This window comes from Sinocyclocheilus grahami, unplaced genomic scaffold (genome assembly GCF_001515645.1).
Source record: "Sinocyclocheilus grahami isolate Dianchi unplaced genomic scaffold, SAMN03320097.WGS_v1.1 scaffold1004.1, whole genome shotgun sequence".
NCBI lineage: Eukaryota > Metazoa > Chordata > Actinopteri > Cypriniformes > Cyprinidae > Sinocyclocheilus > Sinocyclocheilus grahami.
Genome location: NW_015506183.1, coordinates 594,768 through 602,191, shown reverse-complemented (window position 1 = coordinate 602,191; position 7,424 = coordinate 594,768). Strand labels below are relative to the sequence as shown.

General features: G+C 34.9%; 1 protein-coding gene across 1 annotated transcript in view; it reads left to right on the top strand.

Annotated features, from left to right (window-relative positions):
* LOC107565484 (zeta-sarcoglycan) overlaps positions 1 to 7,424 on the top strand; it is a gene marked incomplete at its 5' end in the record, with an annotated part of 74,326 nt that overhangs the window by 10,811 nt on the left and 56,091 nt on the right. The gene's annotated exons all lie outside the window — the stretch shown is intronic.

Sequence of the window (7,424 nt, the reverse complement as noted above, 5' to 3'; positions counted from 1 at the left end):
TATATATATATATAATGCAAATGAAAAGGGTTTATATCTTGTTTCCACTCAAAAGTGTTTTTTTCTTCTTCTGCATCTGTGGTTGAGCAATGTTAACTTTCGTGAATGCATCCGGAATACATGCAGTCACTTAGTCGGCTGAAATAGTAACTAGTTAGTCAGCTAACCCTGTTAATAAATTACAAAGGTTTTTTTTTCTTCCCCCACCTGTAGGCAACAGAATAACATCAAATTATTATATATGATTTTAAGCACTTAAGAGAGATTGAATGAAATTACACTTAGGCTTTTACTCTTAGCTTAAGCACATCTGTTAATTCCATACGGGTTTCCAAATACACCTGAGTTTAGGCTTTGGTTTATGATAATTAGATGATTATTAGGTGATTCAGGGACTATTAAAAAGCAAACAACTTTATCATACCTTTGTGCTCATAGTTCTAACAACCTCTAATAGTCAGTAATAATGAATAATTCAGGCTCACAGCTTTTTGGTTACCAGCCCAGATCTCACTAATATAGACATATACACTATACAAATACAGTATGTGTGTAATGAACTATGCATATACAAGTGTGTGGGTGTTTGAGCATATGTGTTTGTCCTTGCAATAACAAATGTGATTACCATGCACAGTGGCAAATGCAATGAAATCCAGTATTTGTGTTTGTGCTTACATGTGATTCAGGGACATGCAGGGCAATTTCACCATAGTTATACACAAACAGCTGTTTGCTTGCTGTTTGGCAGTGACTAGCAGTGCTTTTTCCACCAAAGGTGCCTTGAAAATACTGACTTTCGCCTGAAATTTAAGAACTCAAATGCAAATGTGTGTGTGTGTGTGTGTGTGTGTGTGTGTGTGTGTGTGCGTGCGGCCACCTTACATGCTGACCTAATCCAGAGAACTGACTGGTGCTGGTCTACACCCTGTACCTACATTTTAGGTGTTTGGATGCTTGAATCAAACAACTGAAATGATTTAGGTGTGAAGACCAGTTCAGAAACCAAAATATAGTTTAAAGACATAATTTACTGAAGATTCATATTTTTATAAAATTCTTAAAACTGCAGCACTCAATAGATGAGGTATGCAGTTGGAAATGTACAGTATAACTCAGAATAAAGAATCAAGAGTTTTGGTTTTTTTTATTGGAGAAAAGATGTCGATGTGTAGATGTAAATTACTTACTAGATCTTAGCACATGGTATTTTAGAATTGTATATATATCCTATTATATATTTTCTATATCCTAATATGTAAATTAGATACTTTCTATGCCCACTGTAAAAAAAAAAGAGAAATTATAATAATGATATTTTTCAAAGTAGTACATAAAACAATGATTTAATGGAGTATGTTTTACAAGAAAATATTTCAGTCGTTCGAGAAAATAGTTTCTACACCATTTTTTTTCCAGTGTAATAATTGTATTTATTTATTTAAATTATAAACAGGTACCCTGCTGGGGAGATTTTTTAGAAATTGCACTGAACAGAATGTCTCTGCACATTTCTCTGGTATATATAAAAAATATATATTTTAAAATCGAGAAAAAAAAAAAAATACACTTTGCCTTTAAGCCTTGAGCTGTGAAGTAATTTGGTCTTGCCCTCTGTAAGATCACCTGAACTTCCATGGTGCTTAGTTCTGTAAGAGGCACAAAGTCTTACCCTGAGAGTCTTCCCTAAGACGTGCCGTCATAAAGGCAAAAGTATGGTCTTAAGCTTTATCCCCCCTAAGGGTGCAGGAACATACATTCATTCTCTGCTACTTTATAGTGCCATAAATTGAACCTTGTTAGTTTTATTCCACTGGGAGATAGATTGGTTTGTCATTCCTTGCATCGCCCCATCTAGGTTTCGTTTCCACCCCTTGGGCTAGATGAATGAAATAGCTATTTCCTAAAAGGCTTTTCCTGTAGTGGTAATGTTAAAATAAATCTTATTGAGAAAAGGTACAGTAGTTTGGGGTCAGTATTTTATTTATTTTTTACAATTTTTTATCTTTTATTCAGCAGAGATGTATTAAATTGATCAAAAGTGACCATTTAATAATTAATAATATTTTAATATTATTTTTTAGAAAAAATATTTTTGTTATTTTTATTAAATCAAAGCCTTTTGTGCTTTTATAATCTCACTATGCCATAATTTTATTTGAATTTGATTAACTGTGCAGCCCTACTAATCTAATATTGTGTTTGATTGTATGGTATGAGAACAGGGGCGTAGCCATCATTTCAAAAGTGGGGGGCTGAGAATGTCTAGTGTTATACCTGTTTTTTCCCTTGTCTAATTGACAGGTTTTATTTTTAATCGTACCTTTTTTGCTTTATATGCTTTACCTTTTGTGCTTTTATAATCTCACTATGCCATAATTTTATTTGAATTTGATTAACTGTGCAGCCCTACTAATCTAATATTGTGTTTGATTGTATGGTATGAGAAGCAATAGTGTCGTGTCAATGTCTCATTACATTACTGAGAAAAGACATAATAGGGTGTTTGATGTTTGAAATGCCTCTCTCTGATGCAATTTAAGTCAGGTTGTTAGACAGAACTTTAAACGCAAAAGTCTGACATTTCACTCCTACTCATGATGAGAGATTCCTCAGTTAATTCCTCCTCCACTCCAGAAGGAGACAAGTGTGAATGCTTTTACCCTGAACTTACACTTGCATCATCTTGTTTGCCTGCCTGTGTGCCATCAGCAATGTTCTCTGGCTGGCTTCTTCTTCCCATCCATGTATCTGCTCTATCCATGATGCTGAATGTCTGCTGGTATTTTAACCAGAGCAAAACAACAGTGGAATAATTTCTGTACTTCTCAAAATTTGACAAAAAAACAACAACTTAAAACCAGCAGTAGAGGGGTTTTACACCGATTATTTGGCATTAATAATTTAATTGATAAAAAAGTAACAAAATTAAAGTTATGTAGTCAATTACACACCCTCATATTATTCCAAACCTATATGACTTGTTTTCATCGGTGAAATGCAAAATAATATATATATATATATATATATATATATATATAAAAATGAAAATATTCTCTCTCTTTTTTTTCCATATTGATGAAAGTGAGTGCCCCATTGACTTCATTGCACGGACAAAAACAGTTATTTTTTGGGGTGAAATATCCCTTCAAACAAAAATGGAACATTTCACACTATAGTTGAAATGTTCATTCATTAATTCATTGAAAGCAGTTGATCTGCTTAATATGTGTGTGTGTGTGTGTGTGTGTGTGTGTGTGCGTGCGCGTTTTTGTGACAAATGAAGACATCATTTTGTATGATGATAAAGGCATTTATAATGTTACAAAAGATTTCTATTTCAGATAAATAGTGTTCATATCGATTATATTAAAATAAAACGTCGACCGAAATGAAGAAATATATCATGATATCAATTTTGGCCATATCGTCCAGCCCTACGCCTATGGAGAGTCCCCATAAACCATAAAAACAAACAAGTCTTTTGATATTCAGGTTCCATCACATACACAATATATGAGCATATTATAGACATTTATTGAAGAATCGTGGGACACTGAAGACTGTAGTAACGGTAGTATACATTTGCATTCTTTCTCCTGGCTAAGTAGTGAACTTTTATGTTAAGCCATCAAGCCTTATGCATTTGTTATAGTATTTCTGAGAAACAACATCTACATGGATTTAATCCTACTGATGAGTTTGTGATTAACCATCAAACAGAATCCATTAAGTAAGAGACATCACAGGGGTCGCCACAGAAGACGGGGAAAAAAGGCGTCTAAATTTAGCATCTCAGCAGGTGTGTGGGATTGGAGTGTGTCGTTAAACGAGAGGAAAAACAATGAAAGAGAGATAATGAAGAACAGGTGGACATCTGGGAGGAACACAGAATTGTCATACCTGAATGACATTCACAAAAATTCTCTCTCTTCATTCGGTGTCCTGCTTTGCATTGTGTAAAGACGGAAGGAGAAGAATGAGGCGGTGAGGCGTGGACAGAGATTTTGGATCTGTTTGATTGGAAGGGAAATAAAGATCAACACTCTAGCTGAAGTGGCTTATTTTCATGTAAATAGCTATGAGGTTATTTGCATGTGTCAGCTTCTAAGCCGCCAGGTGACTAATTTCACAAGCCGGTCATGTTGGGTTTAGATAAAAGGAGCATTCGACATACTGTTGAATGCTGAGTCTATGTCAAGGTAGAGCAATTAAAATGAAAATATAAAGCTTGCTTTTATGGCTTTATCATAGGCATAAACCTGCACTGCCCTTTCATTGCTCACTTTTGATTTGAATGTGCCCTTTTATGAACCTCATCTTCTGCACTGCTTATTTACCCATGATCAAAAACAATAACTCTGTCCATTTCAGCTTTAAACATCCCACAGCTGATGGCAGAACATGTAGTGTTGGGAAGAGGGGTGTTTCTGAGGTAATTAGAGAAGATAGTGCTTTACTCCATTAGATTGACATCATCTGGATCTAATTATACATTGCAGCAAGTGCAGATACAAGGCCAGCAAGGCCAGCTGCAAACTGCTTCTATTGTTGAAGCGATCAACTAAGTACTCCTCACTGTAATACAAAACAGTTGGCTTCTGTCACTGAAGTGCGACTGAAAGTACTGTGCATGGATAAATGACTTGGTTTATTTCTTTCTGTGCCTTTTGTGACATCCTTTAAATCCTCTTGTTATTTCGACAGAAAGTGCAGACACAATGCAAATAAGCAATTCTTTATGAAGTTTAGCTTCTTTGATTATAAAGGGAGTTTTTGCAGAACTCAGTGATCTTTCAGAACTCTTTTTTCGATATTGACTTAATTAAAAAAAATATTCGAGGACTACAATGTTTTAAAGTATAAGTAATTTAAAGAATTATAATAAATTGAAATGATCATTTGATTAGTGTGTGTGTGTTAAATAATACATTAAGACATTACCATGTAGCTTTCAAATATTTTTAATATATTTTAAATTATCAGTATAATCAATATTAAAATCTATTTTTAATTTACATTAATGATTTGAATATACATACTATATATATATATATAGAGAGAGAGAGAGAGAGAGAGAGAGAGAGAGAGAGAGATTGCGCCATTTGAAAGCGAACCGCACCAAGAATAAAAAGCAACATTTTAATATTTTTAATCCGTTTCGGAACAGAGCAATCGATCTACAGGTGTGAAAGCATCCTGAGACGCGCTCTCAGTGTGCGCACCGAACACAGCGCGCAAGTACTTAGTTGAGCTATTTCACATCTACTTGAGTTGGAATTCTTTAAAATCTCTTGAATGTTTTAATTGACAAGGCTTAAAAGCACGTGCCAATGATCAGCTTTCGTGACAACACGCAGCAGTTGCCCATTAACAGTCCTGAACGTATTTCATGCAGATCTTGGCCAGTCGAAAGGGCCCCCCCACAGCCGTGGGCCCCTATAATCGTCACCACTTTTCACCCCACTAACGATGGCCCTGATTTTAGGTCAAATGTCATTTTTATATTTTTTATTTTGTAATATTATTATTGTTGTTATTATTATTATTATGATTATTATTACCAATGCTCTGTAACAAAGGTATTATTATATAATACTGGATTATTTAAAATTATTACAGGCTCCGTAGTGAACGTGGTGACGTCATCACATTTTGATCAGCATTGATCCATCAAAAGAAACCTATGCATTTTGTTCCTCTGAGCCAAACAAATAACTAAATAGACCTGTTTTTCACTGAAAAGCACCTATAATAATAGTGTAATGAATGCCAATAACTTGCTTGGGAAATGTTATACTGTATGTATACAAAATGTTACTTGGAAGTGTAAAACACACACCAATTAAAATAGTCAGGATTAAGCCATCACGCACATGTTTTTATAATATCAAAATCATTCTGTCATTACACGTTTATGACTGATGTGAAGTGTATACTGTGTTTTTGTTCACAGGTGAAGACATACGGCCACACACTAACCACACAACAACAAAAAAACACAGAAAGTGAAGAAATGGGGAACCTGCTCTTGTGGACCTTCACTGTACTTCACTGTCGATATATTGATCTGGTTGGCTGGCAGGTCGATCAATGTCAAAAGGGAGCGCTGTGCTTTGAAGCTAATCTAAGAGCTGAATTCTCATGCTCAGATTCTTAAGCATTAAAAGACATTGAGTTTCAGATCAGCTTATAAAAGCAACACACAAACACACTCTAAATAATATACAGACTTAAATATGATGGATTGCTTTCACAATTGAATGCATTCATGAATGTGACCGGAGTTAAGATGCATCGTATGGCATGTGTTTGTGCAGTGCTTTTGTTTGATTTATGCCACAGCAGAGGTTCTGTTGTGGAAGAGGATGTATAGTTTACTAGGATCAAAGTTGCACAGAACAAGAAGACACTGAATCCAGTGATCCACAGCATGCACCCCTGCATGCATGAACACACACACACAGACACACACCCAGCCAGCCAGAGTGCATTCATCCATGCACACACACACACACACACACACACACACACACACACACAGGTTTGTTTTTGTGAAAAGTGGGTACAACCCATAGGCGTAATGGTTTTTATACTGTACAGACTGTATATTCTGTTGCCCTACACCAACCCTACCCCTAAACCTACCCCTCACAGGAAACTTTGTGCTATTTCAGATTGTCAATACACTCCATTCTACATTTTTCTCAAAAACACACACACACACACACACACACACACACACACACACACACACACACACACACACACACATACACACACGAGACAGTTCAGATATTACATATAGCATCACATTGAACACATTAACATCACATATATTCATTTTTTTTTAAATCTTTTCCATATTTTATCTACACCTTGTTTACATCTATTATCAACATCTTAACAGCACCATGGAAATGTCATGAAATCAAAAACCCTCCCCTCGAAATGACAAGTAATCACAAGTGATATCTTTGAAATGTAAATGTTATTGACAGTTCTGTCTCCCTTATCTCATTTTCTTTCATGGCTCCCATCAGCTCATCCTCAGCAGCTAATAATGTAAAAGTTGAGATTTTTATCCTACAGTATGAACTTAACATGACAGATGTTGACGTTTTACTGTCATGAATACATATTTTCACATCATTGCAGAAATATTATGATGTTGCTAGCTGGTCCCCTGGTACAACATATGTCAGTCATCAAAATGATCTTTCAAAGGAAAGTGTTCTTTCTTCACAATAATTCATGGTACTTAACAATTGGTATTTCTTAACAATTTCTTGAAAATGTAATTTTGTTTGCATTTTTGACCATTAAAGTTTTTTTTTTTGTTTTTTTTAAGTGCAGATTATATAATGTGGCATTGTTATGCATATGTGTGTATATATATATATATATGTATATATATATATATA